General features: G+C 42.5%; 1 pseudogene; it reads left to right on the forward strand.

Moving 5' to 3' along the window:
• The first annotated feature begins 1,966 nt into the window (after window positions 1-1,966).
• Window positions 1,967-4,821, forward strand: LOC116882711 (annotated as a pseudogene).
• The last annotated feature ends 17,276 nt before the right edge of the window (window positions 4,822-22,097 follow it).

Consider the following 22,097-nt stretch of genomic DNA (forward strand, 5'->3'; position numbering starts at 1 on the left):
CAATTTCTAGGCTCTCTGTTCTTCCAGAAATTTGGGGCACCCTGTGCTAACCCAGCCATCTTCAGTGTCACAATCTCCAGAGAGCAAAATCCTCTTCCACAGAAAATCTGGACACATCATGTGCAACTTGGGTCCTGTGGCAGCCAGGATGAATTCTGAAGAACTGCTCTTCTGGGATGAGGCTGATGCTCAGGAATCCCAGGGGGAGTCTTTCCCCATAGGCAGCCTGGTCTCTGACCATCTGTAGGCTCCAGTCAGTGCTTGGGGGTGACCAGTGCATTGATCCTGGGACAGAAGCCTCAGTACTGCTCCTCTGGAGCTCAAGGAACATGGGGAACATGAAACAAACACTCCCAGTGCTCTTGAGCCTGGGCTTTCTATCCCTCAGTCACCTCAGTGACATCTTCAGCTAGGTTGCACTCTGATGGAAATTTATCTATCCCAACCCAGGGCCACAGTACCTGTCATCTCAGGGACACTGCCCCCCTTATCTCCACCTCCCTTCCACTCAGATTTAGGATATTTGGCAGAAAAACCTGGCTCCAGTTGTCCTTAGTTAGTAAAAGTCATTCCTGTAGTCATAGCTGACTGAATGAATACTGCTTCGTCCTGAACAAGCTGGACACTGTTGCAGGGCCTGGAGCTGTGTCTACCCCAGAGAGTAGTCTGACCCCAAATTCCTCTAACCTGGGAGCTATGTCTATGTTTGGTCATTTTGTCAGCAGGATGGTTCTGAGTCCATAGTAACATGGTCCTCAAAGGGTTTCACTGGGCACCACGTTGGCCTTTCCTATATGGGAGAGCAGACATGTGGTATAAATAAGGGATTTTAGAAAAAGTGTATAAAATCCGAATTCTTCTGAGAACATAAGACATTCCTGATCCACTGTTTTCCATCCATGAGTTTAACCATCATTCCATCCATATTCTTTATGCAATAAGCACGGATCTGGAGAAAGTACACTACTGATTGTACCTGCATCTTCCCAATGACATTGCCACTGAGTTCAAATAAATCGTACTGAATGGAATTATGTGCAAAATAACACACATTCATTTTAAATATGAGGTTGGCTTTGTGGTGACTCAAACATAAGCTCTGTCACTAGGTCCTTGTCAAAGCACCTGCAATTGTAATCCCTTTCTTCCTAGAACTTTCAGCAGTTTGTGCTCTGAGGTCAGTGCCATCCACAGCCTCACACGCAGGGCTTCAGCAGACTAGTGTGTGAACTGTTATTTCAAGTAGGTGGGGAGTGTGACAGGTGACAAAGATGTTCAGTGTGTAACCCTGTAGGAATACACACATGAGACTCTACCCACAACCTGGAAAGAATCATTCCCTGGCTTCTCAGTGTTGTGGGAACCTCAGAGGATGGAGACCTTGGCAAAACAGGGAGGAGGCACATAGGAGGTAAGTCCCAACCTCCTGCACAGAAAGGACCCTGTGTTCCTGGGTACCTGTCACTGCTCTGGACTGGATCCCGATCTAGAGAAGTTTGTGTAAAGGAAGCATTTCAATACTGACCCTGGAACAGAGAAGGAGGCCATGGGCAAACTCACTCTGAACACTCATAGTAGGGCATATAATATAATGAGTCCTGACTTAATGGGAGTTGACATAGGGACAATAGGTCAAGCTCTAATGCAGGAACAGTGGACAAAACAGATGGAGTGATGTGTAGATGTGTCTGATGGGCTCTGGTCACCTTGCCACACAATGATGTGTCTGTCTCTGGACAACAGGGAGCAATTTGGTCCCATTTCTGAGCAGGCAAGGGGGATCAGGGATGGGACCTGCCACCTGGCACTGCCTGTGCCCTCTGCTCAGGGCTCACAGCTCTATCCTCCCCATCCCACTGACATCGCACAGCTCCTCCCCTGCCAAGCCCCTTACATGCTGATGCAATGAGGGACAAGACACTTGCCAGTGAGTGGTCAGGAGCTGGGGTTACATTTGCATGGATGTTCCCACCCTCTCTCTGAGGATGATGAGGGAAAGGGAGAGATCAGGGAAGGTCTGCTCACTTATGGGATCATAGAAGACAAGATCACTGATGACCTCCACCATGGTGTGGTCCCCTCTTCCTTACGCTCCTTGCTCACTTAACAGGTATGTGGATGCATAGATAAGGGAAGGGGCCAGGGAGGATGTGTGAGGCCCTTTTTATCCTCTTGTCTGGAGGCCCCAACATCACCCTCTCCATGTTTCTCCTCTGCAGGGTCCTGGGCCCAGTCTGTGCTGACTCAGCCACTTTCTGTGTCCCGGGTCTTGGGCCAGAAGGTCTCAATCTGCACTGAAAGCAGCTCCAACATCTGGGGTGGTTATGTTGTGAACTGGTATCAACAGCTCCCAGGAACAGCACCCAGGTCCATCATCTATGCTAATAGCATTCAACCCTCAGGGGTCCCCCAGCTATTCTCTGGCTCCAAGCCTGGCAGCTCAGCCACCCTGACCATCACTGGGGCCCAAGATGAGGATGAGGCTGATTATTATTGCCAGTCCTATGACAATAGTCTTAATGGTCAGACAGTGCTCCAGACCTGTGGAGAAGTGAGAAAAAAAAGAAAAGAAAAAGAAAAACAAACCTGGTATTCCCCAGCAATGGGTCTCCCTTAGTAGCTCCCACTCCTTGGTTATGTCTGCTTTTTCCTTTATTTGGACTAAACTTTAGTCTGAGACTAATCTCAAGGAAGATTGACTACAAAATCATCCACATTCTTTTAAATTAAGCCCCTCCTGGGATGCCTGGGTGGCTGTCATTAAGCATCTGCCTTCAGCTGGGTCATGAGCCCAGGTTCCTGGGATCAAGTCCCATATCAGGCCTCCTGGTTGGCAGGAGGTCTGCTTTCCCACTCCCACTCTCCCTGCTGTCTCTCTCTGTGTCAAATAAATTAATTAAATATTTTTTAAAAATTAGGCCCCTCCAGCCTAACATTGTTTTGTTTTTCTCCTACTGAGGAGAAATTTCTGGCTACCATGGTAACAGAATCTGTTGATAAGGCAAATAAAGGCTGGAGAAACCTGGCTTAAATTAAATCCCCTTACAGCTTGCCATCACGGTTAGAAACCTGACATATGCAGAGTGTGTCCTTCCTCAAGGAACTCATGGCTGGCTTAGTGCCTTAATGTGTGTATGTTTTATTGAAGAGTAAAGTAGCCTTATCTTCACAGCAGCTAGCCCCCGATGGTCCTGAATACCTTGCATTCAAATTCTTTCGAGACTTACACTATCTTTCACCCCCAGTAACAAAAACATATTACTGGGGGAGGGTTAAAATGGCAAAGGAATAGGAGACCCTATTTTAACCAGTCCCCTTAATTAAGCTAAATATCTACCAGAGCACTCGGCACTCTCATGAAATCAGCCTGCAATGTAAGATTATACACTTCTGCATCTCTACAGGGGCAGAAGATCATCAGTGGAGAGGTACAGAGGAGTGGGAGTGCTCAGACTGATATCAGAGGATAAAAAAGAATGGAGAGGAATCCCCCAAAAGAAAGCCATTGGAAAGTAATACCCTAATTTGAAATGTCACTGTGGTAGGGGACTAACATTAGCCTAGGGACGAGTTAACAGTGCTCAAAAATAACAAACAGACTTAAGGGGCAATTGCTGGGATTGAGTGGCCGCAGGTGGGGATCTAAGCCAATGGTCCCAGGGTGGCCACAGCTAGTGCCCACCTGCACATGAGAAAGGCAGCCTGGGCTGCAGTTGGCTGTCACTGAGTCCACGGCCATCTGCTGCCTCCACCATTGCCTGGAATGAGCACACCCAGTGTGGACATGAGCTCTTAACAGAAGTCCCAAGAATTGCAGCTGTCTGGATAGGGCTCTCTTAGACCAGTATAGGTCATGATTTTAGTGGCACAGAGGTACAGAAACAAGCGGGGGGCTTGGGTGACAACTGAGACCATGGCTGGGGGCATGCACCACCTGTGGGAGATTGTGGTGTTCAACAGAGTTTGCAGAGGTGGAGTCTGTGTGTTCTGGACCATTCAGAAGGAAGCAGACTGTGGATTCTCTATGAGGCAGAGGTCTGGGTGCCGACAGTTTACTTTGCTCTGACCCTCGGAAAAGGCACAAAAAGTTGCCAAAGAACAAAAACCTCCAGAGAACAAAAGCCAGAAAAACTGGTTTCCACAGAATCTAGTCACCTGATGGGGCAGGGAAACTTGGCCAAAGCAAGACTGACTGAAAAGCAATGCCGCAGGCCCCTCCCTCAAAAGACAAGCCAAAAGAAAGAGGACAAAAACCACAGGGTCCCCAAAGGAGTGTAAAACCCCATCATCAGGAAAAACAGTATATTGAAGTCCCAGTATTGCCCCCAAAGCTGTATATTTTGTAGATAAAACTTTTCTCTCTCTCTCTCTCTTTATTTATTTATTTGTTTTTATTTATTTTTATTTTTTTTATATTTTATTTATTTATTTAACTGACAGAGATCACAAGTAGGCAGAGAAGCAGGCAGAGAAAGAGGAGGAAGCAGGCTCCCCTCTGAGCAGAGAGCCTGATGTGGGACTCGATCCCAGGACCCTGGGATTATGACCTGAGCTGAAGGCAGAGGCTTTAACCCACTGAACCACCCAGGCTCACCACCTGTGCATATTTCTAAGTGAAATCGCTAAGGGAAAGAAGCCTATCTGAAGAGGCTGGAACATGACCAGTGGGACATGGTGGGGCAGGAGCCCTGGGCATCAGTTCCAGCTCAAGGAGGACATGTGTTTGGCACCCAGCAGAGGGTTCTGGTGCTCCTTCTTCCTCACCTGAGAGCTCCTGTCTCCCTGCATCTTGCAGATTCTCTGGTGTCATCCTTGGGCTGAAGCCCTTTTGACTACTTCATTCTCTTTTCCTCAGCTGGAGCCCATCCTTAGGTTGAGGGATGCTTGTATTCCCCAGAAAAGAGCAGAATTGCATGGACACCCCTTACCCTGAGGATCAGGGAGACACATAGGAAGGGTTAATGGGTTCAGGCCTTGCTATAGGGTTTAATAAGAGACTGGGGTGTCTGCACCATGTCTTGTGTTTCTCTGCTCTTCACCCTCCTTATTCACTGCACAGGAGACTTCCAAGTAATCCTTGGAATCAAAACATCCCCAGTGTTATTTCCATGGGGTCAAATAACTTATTCTCTTCTATGAGAAATTCTTTCCTTTAAATCCTGCTTATGGAGGAGAAGTAAGATGGCAGAGTAGTAGGAGACCCTATTTCATCCTGTCCCCTGAATTGAGGAGGATATCTGCCAGAGAACTCTGACCACCCATGACATCAACTTGAGATGTAAGAAGATAAATCAGGATCTATACCAACAGTATATCTCTGAGGGCCAATTTCCAGATATGAAGCAGGGAACCTTGATTCTGTGGGCAGATATCAGATGATAAATAGAAGGGGAACAGAGCTGCCATAAGCACTGGTGCAGGGAAGGTGAAATAACACAAGAGCACCAAAGCATCACTCACTGAGGCCTGGGCACAGAATGAAATGCTGGTAGCTATGGGGAAAGGACTTTGGGGCAACCCCTCAGACTGAAACCTGGAGCTGCAGGGGCATGCCTGTGAACTGGGGGCAGCTGGCAGTTTTAGGAGCACAAAGGGCAGAGATGTGCCTGGAATTGGAAGAAAGGGCTGGAGTGCTGCTGTGGGACACACATTCAAGGTCACTATTTTTTTTTAGCAGCACAGACAAAAAGGGAGTCAGTGTGACAAGGGTGGCATTCTGGAGAACAGTCTGTGATCTCTGTTTTGTAACAGAAGTTTGGACCTAGTTACTTCTGCTCTGACTCATGCAAGGGACATAGAAGTCTGCAAGGGAAAGCAACCAGAGGGGAAAAAAGCCCCCCAAAACCAGTTTTCACTAAGCCCACCCCCACCACAAGAAGCAAGGCAGTTTTGCCCAAAACTGGTTGCCTGAATAACATCCTGGCAGGCCCATCCCCCCAGAAGACAGGCTGAAAGAACAAGAGGCCAAGAACACTAAAGTCCCTATATAAAAGGTACATCTTGATTGCATTGTGGTCAACTGTTTGGACTCTGTACATTCCCTCAACAACCTCTCACCAGAATGACTAGGAGGAGGAACCTCTAACAGGAAAAATTAAGAGATGGTGACCCCTGCCACAGAACTCATGGATAGGGACATAAGCAAGATGTCAGAAATAGGATTCAGGGTAACAGTTATGCAGACAATAACTAGGTTGGAGAAAACCATGAATGGCAACATAAATTCTCTAAGGACAGAAGTGAAAGCTGGTCTGACAGAACTTAAAAATGTTATCAATGAGATCCAACCTAATCTAGATAATCTAACAGCTAGGATAAATGAAGCAGATCAAATTAGTGATCTAGAAGACAAACTGTTAGAAAAGAGTGATCAGGAGGTGGCCTGAAACAAACAAACAGATCAAATTAGTGATCTAGAAGACAAACTGTTAGAAAAGAGTGATCAGGAGGCGGCCTGAAACAAACAACTCAGAACTCATGAAAACAGAAATAGAGAAATAAATGATGCCATGAAACTTTCTAGTGTCAGGATTATTGGGATCCCTGAAGGGGTGGAGAGAGAGGGAGGTCAAGAAGATATAGCTGAGAAAATCCTGGCTGAGAATTTCTTTAATCTGGGGAATGAAACAAGTGTTCATATCCTCGAGGCAGAGAGGACATCCCCAAGATCAATGAGGGAAGAGTGACTCCCATAGACATGATAGTGAAACTTCTGAATCTAAAAAGCAGGGAAGATATCTTAAGAGAAGCTAGGTGGAAGAGACTCCTTAGGTACAGAGGGAGGAACATCCGAATAATGTCAGACATGTCCACAGAAACCTGACAAGCCAGAAAGGGCTGGTAAGATATATTCAGGGCACTAAATGAGAAGGACATGTAGCCACCATCACTTTATCTGGATATATATATATATAATACATATATATATAATACATATAATACACTTTATATGTATTATAAATACATATAATACATATAAATACATATAATAAATATATAATACATATAAATACATATAATACACTTTATATGTATTATATATATATATATAATACAAAAAGACTGAGATTAGTCACTGCATATTCTCAGACCACAGTGCTGTGAAACTGGAACTCAATCATAAGAAAAAGTCTCTAAGGAATTCAAACACTTGAAAACTAAAAAAAAATATCTGGCTCAAGAATGTTTGGGTCAACCAGAAAATCAATGAGAAACTTAAACAATTCATGGAAAATGGTGAGAATGAAGACACATTGGTCCAAAACCTATGGAATACAGAAAAGTCCATCTTAAGGGTAAAACACATAGACATCCAAGGCTCACTCAAAAGAATTGAAAAATCCTGAATACCCAACCCTCCTTACACCTTAAAGAACTGGAGAATCAACAGTGAATTAAACATACCCCATGCACAAGAAGGAAATAATTAAGATTAGAGCAGATATCAATTAATTAGAAACCAGAGATACAGTAGAACACATCATTGAAAATAGAAGCTGGTTCTTTGAAAGAATTAATACAACCAATAAACCACTGGCCAGACTAATCCAAAAGAAAAGAGAGAGGACCCAAATAATAAAATTATGAATGGAAGGCAAGAGATCATGACTAACACCAAGGAAATAGAAACAATCATCAGAAGTTATTATCAAGAGCTATATGACAATAAGTTAAGCAACCTAGAAGAAATGGTTGCATTCCTGGAAACCTCTAAACTGCCAAGACTGAAACAGGAAGAATTTGACAACCCGAATAGACCAATAACTAGTAACAAGATTGAACCAATGATCAAAAACATCCCCAAAAGACAAGAGTCCGGGACCTGATGGATTCCTTGGCTAATTCTACCAAACATTCAAATAAGAAATAACACCTATTCTCCTGAAGCTGCTTTAAAAAAAATAAAGAAAGAAAGAAAAGAAAAGAAAGAAAGAAACAGAGGGAAAACTTCCAGACTCTTTCCATGAGGCCAGCAACACCTTGATCCCCAAAGCAGGAAATGATCCCATTAAAAAAGGATCAGTTCAGAACAATATCATTGATGAATATGGATGCCACAATCCTCAGAAAGATCCTGGATAATAGGATACAAAATTTCATTAAAAAGGTTATCCATCATGACCAGGTGGGATTTATCCCTGGGATGCAAAGGTGGTTCAACATTCACAAATCATTCAATGTGATAGAAGAAATTAATAAGAGAAAAGAGATGAAACATGTGGTCCTCTCAATTGATGTGGAAAAAGCATGTGACAAAATGCAGCACCCTTAACTTATTAAAACTCTTCAGAGTATAGGGATAGAGGGAAGATTCCTCAATTTCATAAAATCCATCTATGAAAAACCCACAGTGAATAACATTCTCAAAGAGGTAAATCTGAGAGCCTTTATCTTAAGATCAGGAACATGACAAGGATGCCCACTCACACCACTATTGTTCAATAAAGTACTATAATTCTTGTCAACAATAATCAGACAACAAAAATAAATAAAAGGCATTCAAATTGGCAAAGAAGAAGTCAAACTTTCTCTTTTCACAGATGGCATGATACATTTTGTGGAAAGGCAAAACACTCCACCCCCAAATTACTAGAATTCATACAGCAATTCAGTAATGTGGCAGGATACAATATCAATGCACAGAAATCAGTTGCTTTCTTACACACTAACAATGAAAATGTAGAATGAGAAATTAGAGATCCAATTCCATTTACAATAGCACCAAAAAACATAAAATACCTTGGAATAAACCTAACCAAAGAGGTAAAAGATCTATACTCGGGAACTACAGAACATTCATGAAAGAAATTGAAGAAGATACATGAAGATGGAAAAATATTCCATGCTCATGGATCAGAAGAAAAAAACATTGTTAAAATGTCTATGCTGCCCAGAGCAATCTATACTTTCAACACCATCCTGATCAAAATATCATTGACATTTTTCAAACGCTGTAACAAACAATCCTAAAATTTGTATGGAACCAGAAAAGTACCAGAATCCCTAAGGAAATGTTGAAAAAAAGGAAAACAATGCAGGGGCCATCATGTTGCCTGATTTCAAGCTTTATTACAAAGCTGTGATCACAAAGACAGCATGTTAATGGCACAAAAACAGACAAATAGACCAATGAAAAAGAGTAGAGATCCCAGTATGGACCCTCAACTCAATGGTTAAATAATCTTCATCAAAGAAGGAAAAATATCCAATGGAAAAAAGATAGTGTCTTCAATCAATGGTGCTGGAAAAATTGGACAGCAATGTATAGAAGAATGAAAGTTTACCATTCTCTATACACCATATACAAAGATAAACTAAATGGATGTAATACCTCATAGTGAGAGGGGAGGACAAGATGGCGGGGAAGTAGGAGGAGGTGCCGTTTCAACCTGTACCCTAAAGTGAGATGATTACCTACCAAAGAACTCCGATCACCCATGAAATCAGCCTGAGATCAGAATTATACACATCTGGATATTTACAGGGGTAGAAGACGCCAGTGGGCAGGTAAAGCAGAGTGGGAAAGGCGGACTGATATTGGAAGATAAACAAAAGGTGGAGGGAGCCAACAGAGGTGACCGATTGGAAAGTAATACCCCTAATACGAGTGAGAGTGCCCTGCCCCTGGCGACCAGCATTAACTTGGAGACTGGTTGAAAGCACTCCAAAAGAGCAAAAGATCGCGGGGGGAAATTGTGGGAATGAGGGCAGGTAGGGACAGGGACTTAAGTCCCCGGTCCCAGGACAGCCTCCCCTGGCGCTGAGCCAGAGAATGCGGTGGAGAAACCAGGTCTTGGTCCCTGAGCCGCCAGCATGCCCGAGATTCCGTGGGTTCTCGCCCCTGTGAGGGGATGGGAGCCACACCAGATGGCAGAACTTGCGAGGCCTGCTACAGAGCCTGAGATACGCGTGCCCCTCATCCTCTCCTGAGAGAGGTACAAAGGCCCAGCCCGTGCTCTTTGACACGCACCATTGTTTCAGAGCCTAAGACATGGACCCCAAACTCTCCCCTGAGAGAGGTGCGCGAAGACCCAGCCTGGTGCTTTCGGACCTGCGCCCCATTCTCAGAGCCTGGGACGCAAGCGACCCACAGTCTCCCCTGAAAAAGGTGCGTCCAAGCCGAGCGCTCTTAGACCCAGAAAGACCAGGCACTCCCAGCCTGGGCCAGCAGGAAAATCTCAGTGTGCAATCCGTCCTTGGAAACTCTCTGGTGGTCAGGAGCTGCCCAAACAGCTGCCACTGCTTTGGTTTTGGTTACAAGCAGAAGATCCTGCATCCCCAGGGACCGCGACTCAGAACCCGCTCTGCCAGCGGCCAAGGGGGGATTTATATGGGCTCTGCAACACCCACAGAAGAACAGACTGAGGCTTCTCTCTGAGAGGGAGGTCAGGGTGCAGTTTGCTTTCCTCTAAATCTACAAAAACCATCAAAAGCGGTCAAGGTGAGAGGAAAAAAAAAAAAAGTGAACAAACATAAAAACCTCCAGAAAACAAAAGCCTGAAAAAAACGGTTTCCTCAGAGCCCACCCCCTTGAGGGGAACTGGAGGACTTAACTCAGGGAACATCATTGACTGAAAACCCACCTGGCAGGCCCCTCCCCCAGAAAAACCAACCAGGAAAGAAAAAAAAAAAAAAGACTACAAGAGAACCACCACCACTACTTCATAGGACAATTTTTATTTTTAATTTGTTCCCACTATTCTGGCTCATTTTTTTTATATAGATAATTTTTTAACCTATTTACCATCACAGCAAACTGTCCAGTACATCAAATTCCATAATAACCTTCAAACCTGAACTTTTTGATACAAACACCTGTTTTTCTTTTGCTTTTCTATTTTTTTTAATTTTTTTAAAATTTTAGTTTAGTTTAGTCTAGTTTATTCCTTTTAATTTTTATTCTCTAATATTCATATAGATTTAAACATCAAGATATACCCCTTTCCCCAATCAATGCTACCCCTATAGGTAAACCAATTTTTAATCCCCCTTTATCTTAGGAAAGTTGAGTCCTTTAAAGGAGATATCAAGATACATCCAGGAAGAATCAAAACAACCTTCCCCGCCCACACTGAGAATTTATAACCACTTTCCTATCTTTTTCTTCTGCCATGTTTCTGTGTTTAGTGTTTGTCCTGGTAGTGTATAAATCTTACACGTGGGGTTCTTTTTGACGAGGTTCTTCCTTTATTTGCTTATATATATATATATATTTTTTTTTTCTCTTGTCAAATGATTGTGTCAGTCTTTTTGTTTGCCTGTTTTTGTTTGTATACTTCATAAATCTTACCTTGGAGCCCATTTGGGCTGAACCTTCTCTTTTATCTTCCCTTTCTTTCCTGTCTCTCCCTCTCTCTTTTTTTTTTCCTTATTCTTTTCTTTTTTTCTCTCATTTGAGTGGGGAATCCTGATTGCTTAGAAGCATTCCAGGGTGCACCTTGACTGCACCACAGTTGATACATCCAGCTATATCCATTCAGTCATCTCTCACCAAAATGATTAGGAGGAGAAATGCCCAACAGAAGAAAAACACAGAGGATGGGCCTTTTGTAACAGAGCTAATGGCTATCAACATAGACAATATGTCAGAAAGAGATTTCAGCCTAACAATTATCCAGGCAATAGCTAGGTTGGAGAAAGCCATGGATGACCAAACAGAATTGATTAGAGCAGAACTGAAAGCGACCAGGGATGATGTTCACAATGTTAAGGCAGAACTGAAAGCCACCATGGATGAGGTTCACAATGCTCTCAGTGAGTTCCAATCTAATCTAAATTCTCTCAAAACTAGGGTAACTGAAACAGAAGATGGAATCCCTGAAGGGGAAGAGAGAGAAAGAAGTCTAGAAGATATAGTGGAACAAGTTCTTCAGGAAAATTTTCCCAATCTCGTGAATGGAACCAGCGTTCATGTACTAGAGGCCCAACAGTCTCCACCCAAGATTATAGATTCCAAAAAAACATCAAGGCATCCTATAGTCAAATTGAAGAATCATAATTGTAGATATAATCTCTTGAAAGCCGATAGGACAAAGAGGCTCCTTATTTACAGAGGAAAGCCCATCAAAATAATGTCAGACCTGTCTACAGAGACCTGGCAAGCCAGAAAGGGTGAGCAAGATTTATTCAGGGCACTAAATGATAAGAACATGAATCCAAGAATACTTTATCTAGCAAGACAGACATTCAAAATGGATGGAGAGATAAAGAGTTTCCAAGACCAGCAAGGCTTAAAAACTATGCAACCACAAAGCCAACACTGCAGGAATTATTAAGGGGGGTTCTATAAAAGATGAAAAATTCTAAGAATTCCATTGAACAGAAATATAGAGAAATATAGAGACAATCTACAGAAAGAAAGACTTTAAATATAACACTATGTCATTAAAAACGTATCTATCAATAATCACTCTCAATGTGAATGGCCTAAATGTGCCCATAAAATGGCACAGGGTTGCAGATTGGATAAAATGACAGGACACATCCATATGTTGTCTACAAGAGACCCATTTTGAACCTAAAGATACACCCAAACTGAAAGTGAAGGGATGGAGAAGCATCTTTCACACCAATGGTCCTCAAAAGAAGGTCGGGGTAGTGATTCTCATATCAGACAAATTAGATTTTAAACTAAAGACTGTAGTCAGAGATACAGAAGGACACTACATCATTCTTAAAGGGACTATCCACCAAGATGATCTAAAAATTGGAAATATCTATGCCCCCAATATGGGAGCAGCCAATTACATAAGAAAACTGTTAATCAAGATAAAGAGTCATAGTGATATGTATACATTAGTAGTAGGATATCTTAACATGCCTCTCTCAGAAATAGATCATTGAAGCAGAAAATCAATAAAGAAACAAGAGCATTGAATGACACATTGGACCAGATGGACCTCATAGATATACACAGAACATTCCACCCTAAAACAACAGAATACTCATTCTTCTCAAGTGCACATGGAACTTTCTCCAGAATAGACCACATACTGGGTCACAAATCAGGACTCAACAGACACCAAAAGACTGAGATTATTCCCTGCATATTCTCAGATCACAATGTTTTGACACTGGAGCTCAATCACAAGGAGAAGATCCGAAGGAACTCAAACACCTGGAAGCTAAAGACCACCTTGCTTAAGAATGCTTGGATCAACCAGGAGATCAAAGAAGAACTGAAACGATTCATGGAAACCAATGATAATGAAGACACTTCGGTCCAAAACCTATGGGATACAGCAAAGGTGGTCCTAAGGGGGAAATACATAGCCATCCAAGTTTCCCTCAAAAAAATGGAAAAATCCATAAAACACCAGCTGTCTCTACAACTTAAGGAACTGGAGAATAAACAACAAATCAAACCAACTTCACACATAAGAAGGGAAATAATCAAGATTAGAGCAGAGATCAATGAGATAGAAACCAGAGATACAGTAGAACGTATCAATGAAACTAGAAGCTCGTTTTTTTTGAAAGAATCAATAAGATTTATAAACCATTGGCCACACTAATCCAAAAGAAAAGAGAGAAAGCCCAAATTAATAAAAATATAAATGAAAAGGGAGAGATCACAACTAACACCAAGGAAATAGAAACAATCATCAGAAGTTATTATCAACAGGTATATACCAATAAGCTAAGCAACCTAGATGAAATGGATGCATTCCTGGAAAACTATAAACTCCCAAAATTGAACCAGGAAGAAATCGACAACCTGAATAGACCAATATATAGTAACAAGATTGAAGAAGTGATCAAAAACCTCCCAAAAAACAAGAGCCCAGGACCTGACGGATTCCCTGGGGAATTCTACCAAACTTTCAAAGAAGAAATAACACCTATTCTCCTGAAGCTGTATCCAAAAATTGAAGCAGAAGGAAAACTTCCAGACTCTTTCTATGAAGCCAGCATTACCCTGATCCCCAAACCAGGCAAAGACCCTAGCAAAAAGGAGAATTTCAGACCAATATCACTGATGAATATGGATGCTAAGATTCTCAACAAGATCCTAGCAAACAGGATCCAACAGCACATTAAAAAGATTATCCACCATGACCAGGTGGGATTCATCCCTGGGCTACAAGGATGGTTCAACATTCACAAATCAATCATTGTGATAGAACACATTAATATGAGAAGGGAGAAGAACCACATGGTCCTCTCAACTGATGCAGAAAAACATTTGACAAAATCCAGCATCTATTCCTGATTAAAACGCTTCAAAGTATAGGGATAGAGGGAACATTCCTGAACCTCATAAAATCTATCTATGAGAGACCCACGGCAAATATCATCCTCAATGGGAAAAAGCTTGCAGCCTTCCTGTTGAGATCAGGAACACGACAAGGATGCCCACTCTCACCACTCTTGTTCAACATAGTATTAGAAATCCTAGCAACAGCAATCAGACAACAAAGAGAAATAAAAGGTATCCAAATTGTCAATGAAGAAGTCAAACTTTCTCTCTTCGCAGAAGACATGATTCTTTATATGGAAAACCCAAAGGCCTCCACCTGAAACTACTAGAACTCATAAAACAATTCAGCAGCATGACAGGATACAAAGTCAATGTACAGAAATCAGTGGCTTTTTTATACACTAACAATGAAAATACAGAAAGTGAAATTAGAGAATCGATTCCATTTACTATAGCACCAAGAACCATAAGATAGCTGGGAATAAACCTAACCAAAGAGGTAAAGTAACTATACTCGAGGAACTACAGAGCACTCATGAAAGAAATTGAAAAAGACACAAAAAGATGGAAGACCATTCCATGCTCTTGGATCAGAAGAATAAACATTGTTAAAATCTATACTTCCTAGAGCAATCTATACTTTTAATGCCATTCTCATTAAAATTCCACCGGTATTTTTCAAAGAGCTGGAGCAAATAATATTAAAATTTGTATGGAATCAGAAGAAACCCCGAATCACTAAGGAAATGTTGAAAAACAAAAATAAAACTGGGGGCATCACGTTACCGGATTTCAAGGTTTACTACAAAGCTGTGATCACCAAGACAGCATGGTACTGGCATCAAAACAGACACATAGACCAGTGGAACAGAGTCAAGAGCCCAGATATGGACCCTCAACTCTATGGGCAAATAATCTTTGACAAAACAGGAAAAAATATACAGTGGAAAAAGACAGTCTCTGCAATAAATGGTATTGGGAAAACTGGACAGCTATATGTAGAAGAATGAAACTTGACCATTCTCTTACACGGTACACAAAGATAAACTCAAAATGGATAAAAGACCTCAATGTGAGACAGGAATCCATCAGAATCCTAGAGGAGATCATAGGCAGTAAACTCTTTGATATCAGCCACAGCAACTTCTTTCAAGATATGTCTCCAAAGGCAAAGGAAACAAAAGCCAAAATGAACTTTTGGGACTTCATCAACATCAAAAGCTTCTGTACAGCAAAGTAAACAGTCAAGAAAACTAAGAGGCAACCCACGGAATGGGAGAAGATATTTGCCAATGACAGCACAGACAAAAGGTTGATATCCAGGATCTATAAAGAACTCCTCAAACTCAACACACACAAAACAGACAATCATATCCAAAAATGGGCAGAAGATATGAACAGACACTTCTCCAATGAAGACATACAAATGGCTATCAGACACATGAAAAAAAAGTTCATCATCATTAGCCATCAGGGAGATTCAAATTAAAACCACATTGAGATATCACCTTACACAAATAAGAATGGCCAAAATTAGCAAGACAGGAAACAACATGTGTTGGAGAGGATGTGGAGAAAGGGGAACCCTCTTACACTGTTGGTGGGAATGTAAGTTGGTGCAGCCACTTTGGAGAACAGTGTGGAGATGCCACAAGTAATTAAAAATAGAGCTTCCCTATGACCCTGCCATTGCACTCCTGGGTATTTACCCCAAAGATACTGATGTAGTGAAAAGAAGGGCCATCTGTACCCCAATATTTATAGCAGCAATGGCCATGGTCACCAAACTGTGGAAAGAACTGATATGCCCTTCAACGGATGAATGGATAAGGAAGATGTGGTCCATATACACTATGGAGTATTATGCCTCCATCAGAAAGGATGAATACCCAACTTTGGTATCAACATGGATGGGACTGAAAGAGATTATGCTTTGTGAAATAAGTCAAGCAGAGAGAGTCAATTATCATATGGTTTCACTTACTTGTGGAGCATAACAAATAGCACGGAGGACAAGTGGAGATGGAGAGATGAAGGGAGTTGAGGGAAATTGGAAGGGGAGGTGAACCATGAGAGACTATGGACTCTGAAAAACAATCTGAGTACTTTGAGAGGTGGGGGGTGGGAGGTTGGGGGAACCAGGTGGTGGGAATTAGAGAGGGCATGGATTGCATGGAGCTCTGTGTGTGGTGCGAAAACAATGAACACTGTTATGCTGAAAAGAAATCAAAAAAAAAAAAGAAAAAAAAATAGAAATACCTCATAGTGAGACAGGAATCCATCAAATTGCTACAGGAGAACATAGGACATACACTCTTTTGCCTCAGCCACAGAAACTTCTGTCAAGACACGTCTCCAAAGGCAAAGGAAACAAAAGCATAAATGAGCTTTTGGGACTTCAACTGGATAACACATTTCTGTACAGCAAAGGTGACAATCAACAAGACAAAGCAGAAACTCATGGAATGGGAGAAGAAATTTGCAAGATATTTGCAAGTGATACTAAAGACAAAGGGCAGATATCCATGATCTATAAAGAGCTTCTCAAACTTAATACCCCAAAACAAATAATAAACTCAAAAAGTGGGCAGAAGACATGAGCAGACACTTCTCCAAGAAGACATGCAAATGGCTAACACACACATGAAAAAGTGTTCGTCATCATTAGCCATCAGGGAAATCAAATCAAAAGCACATGGAGATACCACATTACACCAGTTAGAATGGCTATAATTAACAAGGCAAGAAACAACAAATGTTGGAGAGACTGTCGAGAAAGGGGAACCCTCTTACACTGTTGGTGGGAATGCAAGTTGGTGAGCTACATTGGAAAACAGTGTGGAGATGAACGAAAAATAGAGGTACCCTATTACCCAGCAATTGCACTGCTTGGTATTTACCCCATAGATAGAGATGTAGTGAAAATAAGGGCCATATGCACCACAATGTTCATAGCAGGATTGTCCACAATAGCCAAACTGTGGAAAGAGCTGAGATTCCCTTCAACAGATGAATCGATACAGAATATGTGGTCCATATATGCAATGGAATATTACTCAGCCACCAGAAAGGATGAATACTCAACTTTTGTATCAATATGGATGGCACTGGAGGAGATCATGCTGAGGGAAATAAGTCAAGCAGAGAAAATAAATTATCATATGGTTTCACTTACTTGTGGAACATCAGGAGTAGCATGGGGAACATTTGTAGAAGGAAGGGGAAAATGAAGAGTGGAAAATCGGAGTGGGAGACAAACCATGAGATACTATGGACACCAGGAAACAAACTGAGGGTTTTAGAGGGGAGAAGGTGAAGGATGTGTTGGCCAGATGATGGGTATTAAAGAGGGCACGTATTAAATGGAGCACAGGGTGTTATAGGTAAACAATGAATCTTGGAACATTGCATTGAAAACTAATGATTAACTGTATGGTGACTAACATAGCAAAATAATAATAAAAAAAATCCTGCTATGCCACTCAATTAATGGAGTCCTGATGAAATATAATTGACAGACTGATGTCACTCCACAATAGGACATCCAAGTTAAAAAATTGTTAACAAGTCTGTTTTCAAATGAGTCCTCACTTCCTAAAGTAACTCATCTCCCTGGATAAGGTCTTTGAGACCATTTTTCTTTAAATCCACTATCAACTTCATGGGGAACCATCCCTTCAGAGAAGACAAAAGAGGTACATGAGGGTCATTGATCCATTTTCACTGTTTGAGGCTGATCAGTACATTTCTTTCTGGAACCTCAGCCACAGTGTTGCTCCCATTGAGCTCAAGGTCTATGTGGAATGTGAGACACAAATCCCCTGTGCTCTCAAGACTTGGCTATCACTCTCTCAGTCACCCTAGTGACACTCTAGGCAGACTGGACTTCTGTAGATTTTCTCTTGCAATTCAAAAAACACAGGATCTGTGACCTCAGGGACATGGTCCTCTTTATCTGTACCTCTCTATCACTCACATGAGATCTTTGACAGAAACTTTGGGGTCCAGTTGGCTTTGGTAGTATAAATTCATTCTTCTGCTCATGGGTAGATGAATGAGTACTTGCTCTATCCTGAACATGCTGGACATAGGTGGGTAAGACTACAGGTGTGCCCACCCCAGATCTGAGTGTGACCCTTGCTTGCTTCATCCTGGAAGCTCTGTCTGTGTTATGAGAATTCCATCCCCAGAGAGCTCTGAATATCATAGAAACAGGTCCCTCCTGGGGGGTGGTCATAGGCACCACTTTAGGTTTTCTCACCTGCATGACTATGCCCATGATACATTCTTATGGAAAAAAAATAACACAAAATCTTTCAGAAAATGGTTATAGATGTCTATTCAAATGAACACCAAAGTCATTCTTGTTCTTTGTTATGCACTGATGTATTTAATCAAAATTTCCACCCATATTCTCCCTGCAATAGGCGCAAATCTGGGAACAATGTGCTAGTGGTTCCACCTGCATCTTCACACTGACACTGTCATTGACTTTGAATCAGTATTATTGAGAAGATTTTCTTGAAAAGAACATTCATTCATTTTAATTGCACAGTTGGCCAAGTGGTGACCAATTCATAAACTCTTCCCCTGGATTCTTGTCAGAACATCTGCAGCTGTCACTCCTTCCCTGTTAGAACTTCCAGAATATTTGTCCTTTGTGCCCTGAGGTCAGGACCACACACAGCTTCACGTGGCAGGGCCCAGCAGACTAGGGTCTGTGTTGGGAGGACAGATCCTAGAAGGAAATCACTGCCCCAGTGTGTGGAGAACTGTTGTTTTAAGCAGGTAGAAACAATGACAGGTGACAAAGATGTTCAGTGTGTAACCTTCCAGGAATGCACACAAGAGCTTCTACCACATTCAGCAGAATTGTGCTCCCTGGTTCTTCAGTACTTCAGGAAACTCAGAGAAGGGGAGTGCTGGAAACTGGGGAGGGTGTTGATCATATAAGTGGAAATTCACAGCATCCTGCACAGGACAGGCCATGGGTACAAGGGCACCTCTCGCTACTCTGGGTTTGACACTGATGTAAGTGGAGAGACTGAGACACCACCTTAGTCCTGAATGACCCATGAGCATCCAAGGAGGCTATGGACAGATTCACACTGAGGAATTGGAGTGAAGCATAGAATCTATGTTTCAGTACTGGGAGGTCATGTGTTGGGACACATGTCCTTTTCTTAAAGTAGGAGGAGAGTGGACAGAAGTGTGGAGGCAGGATCTGTGTCTGATGGGGACTGCCCACCATGTCACACAATGATGTGGCTCTTTCTGGAAAATAAATGGCGTTTGTGGCTTATTTCTGAGGGGTGAGTAGAGAGGGGTGATCAGAGCTGGGAGCTACCACCTGGTACTGCCTGTGTACTCTGTTTTGGGCTCACAGCTGTGACATGCCTAAATCTGGCTCCACACAGCCCTTTCCCTACCCAGTTCCCTGGTATCCTCAAGCAGAGGGACCTCACCCAGAGTCAGTGAGGGGTCAGAGAGCAGGGGTCTTATTTGCATGGATAATTCCTCCTTCTCTCAGAGCATAAAGAGGGGAAGGGACATGTTAGGGGAGGTCTGCTCAGCTGTGGGACCATAGAAGGCAGGATCAGTGATGACCTCCACCATGGTCTGGTCACATCTGCTCCTCAGCCTTCTCAGTTACTGCATCAGTGACTGGGTGCAGGGTCAGGGTAGGGGGCCTTGGGAGGACATATGGGCCCTGCTTCCTCCTTTTGTCTCTAGACCCCAGTGTCACTCTGTCTGTGTCTCTCCCCCTTGCAGGGCCCTGGGTCCAGTCTGTGCTGACTCATCTCCCTCCATGTCTGGGGCCCTGGGACAGAGGGTCACCATCTCCTGTACTGGAAGCAGCACCAACATTGGTATTGGTATTTATGTGTTCTGATACCAACAGCTCCCAGGAACAGCTCCCATAGCCATCATCTATGAAAACAGCAGAAGACCTTCAGGGGTCCCAGATTGATTCTCTGGCTCCAAGTCTGGCAGCTTACCCTCCGTGACCATCAGTATGCTCCAGGCTGAGGATGAAGCTGAGTTTTACCTCTTAACATGGGACAACAGCCTTAGTGTTGATACACTGCTCCAGTCTTCTGGGGAAGTGAGACAAAAACTCATTTACTCAACTGTGAAGATGGGAACACACACCAGCAGTTCCTGCTCAGCTTAGCCTCTATTCTGCTTATTATTTGGCTGATGTCCTGGGCCCAGGTACATCCAAGGGCATGACCAGGGAGTGAGGGTCTCCTGTCCCTTCTGTTCTAGAGTCACTCAGAGCCCATTCCTAGGCGAAGAGTCTTCATGAGAACAGAAATGTCTTGTTTCATCAGCTGGAGGTATTTTACTTCTAGGTTGTATCATAGTATTTTTTTCCTTCTGATTTTAAAACAAATCAAATGTTTTATTTTGTCTCTGAAGATATCACGGAACCTCAGCACTACCCATGTGGTGCTTGAAGATTATCACAGTCCTGTTGCACCTGAAATTATTATCTACTTGGTTATAAATGGTGCTGCTGCCTAGTTTTGTCTTATTTCTAAGTTTTTTGAGAAATAGATAATCACTCAGAGTTATAAAAGTATTTAAAAAACTTCAATTTTCTGTCCACAAAAAAAGACATGTAAATGTTTTTAGAGTTTAATTCATAATCATAAAAAAAAAAGAAAACTGAAAGTGACCAGAAATCTGTCCATGGAGATTTATTCCAGGTTTATATCTAATCACCCAAACATGGAACTGACCAAGATGCCACAAAATAGGCAGCACATTTATTTTTTAAAGGTTTTATTTATTTATTTGAGAGAGAGAAAGAGAATGAGTGTGGAGGGGGAGGGCAGAGGGAGAAACAGACCCCCTACTGGGCAGGGAGCCTGATGTGGGGCTCAATTCCAGGACCCTGGGATCATGACAGAGCCAAAGGTAGATTCTTAACTGACTGAGTCACCCATGTGCCCCATAGGCAGCATATTTACAAAAAGGGGTATATTGCATAGTATGGTTTACCTTATATTGCATATTTGATGAAGCAAAACTCACGAGAGTGAAAAAATCTACAGTTTCTGGCAGGATAAGAGAGGCAGAATAGTAGATCATATGAAGAAGGAAAAATTGTTTCTGAGTAACAGAATGATTCTCTATATGATGTTGTAATGGCACTGAAATTACACAATGACACTATCAGAGTTCAATGAACACTGTGCAGCCACATGAAAGAACCTAACATGGGTAGAAAAACTAATTTAGGAGATTTGGAGCCCAGTATGGAATGCGGACAGTGGCAAACCCATGTACCTGTTGAATAAACGTAACCACAGCTCAGTGCTGGGCTCAGGGGAAAGCCACTAAGATGAATGACTGTGAACATGAGCAGAGCCTGTCCGTGGAAAGTCAGAGGAGACTGAATGTGAGGACTGTGCTGTAGTAGATAAGACTGCTTCCTATGGGGAACAGGTGGATTATTTTGAGGGGACTGCACTGTGTCCTGGAATTGAACAATCAAGTCAATGGATGGGCACCAGTGGAATGAGATTTCTCATGATAGGAATGGAAATTCACAGGTATAACCAAATGAGGAGGTGTGAATGAAGCATGTGGTCATGGGTTAACACTGGAGAGGGCAGTTTGGAATCATGTGTAATTGGATGGAGACAGATAATTGCATGGAGTATCAGTCACCATTGTGTGCATGTCCCTGTGTTAGTAGACTCTCGTATAGGAATTCTTGGTCTGTCAGTGGAGGGGAAGTACAATCAGTGATATCCCACAGCCCTGAGGTGCATTTCCCCAAATATTGCTTCCTAATATCATTCTCCTGGGAAGAGACACAAGCTTCTTTGGATGAATCTTAATACCTAGGTCAGGAATTAGAAGGTAAGAGCATAGAGCACCTTGT

This window comes from Lontra canadensis, unplaced genomic scaffold (assembly GCF_010015895.1).
Source record: "Lontra canadensis isolate GAN:19392208 unplaced genomic scaffold, GSC_riverotter_1.0 scaffold87, whole genome shotgun sequence".
Lineage (NCBI taxonomy): Eukaryota > Metazoa > Chordata > Mammalia > Carnivora > Mustelidae > Lontra > Lontra canadensis.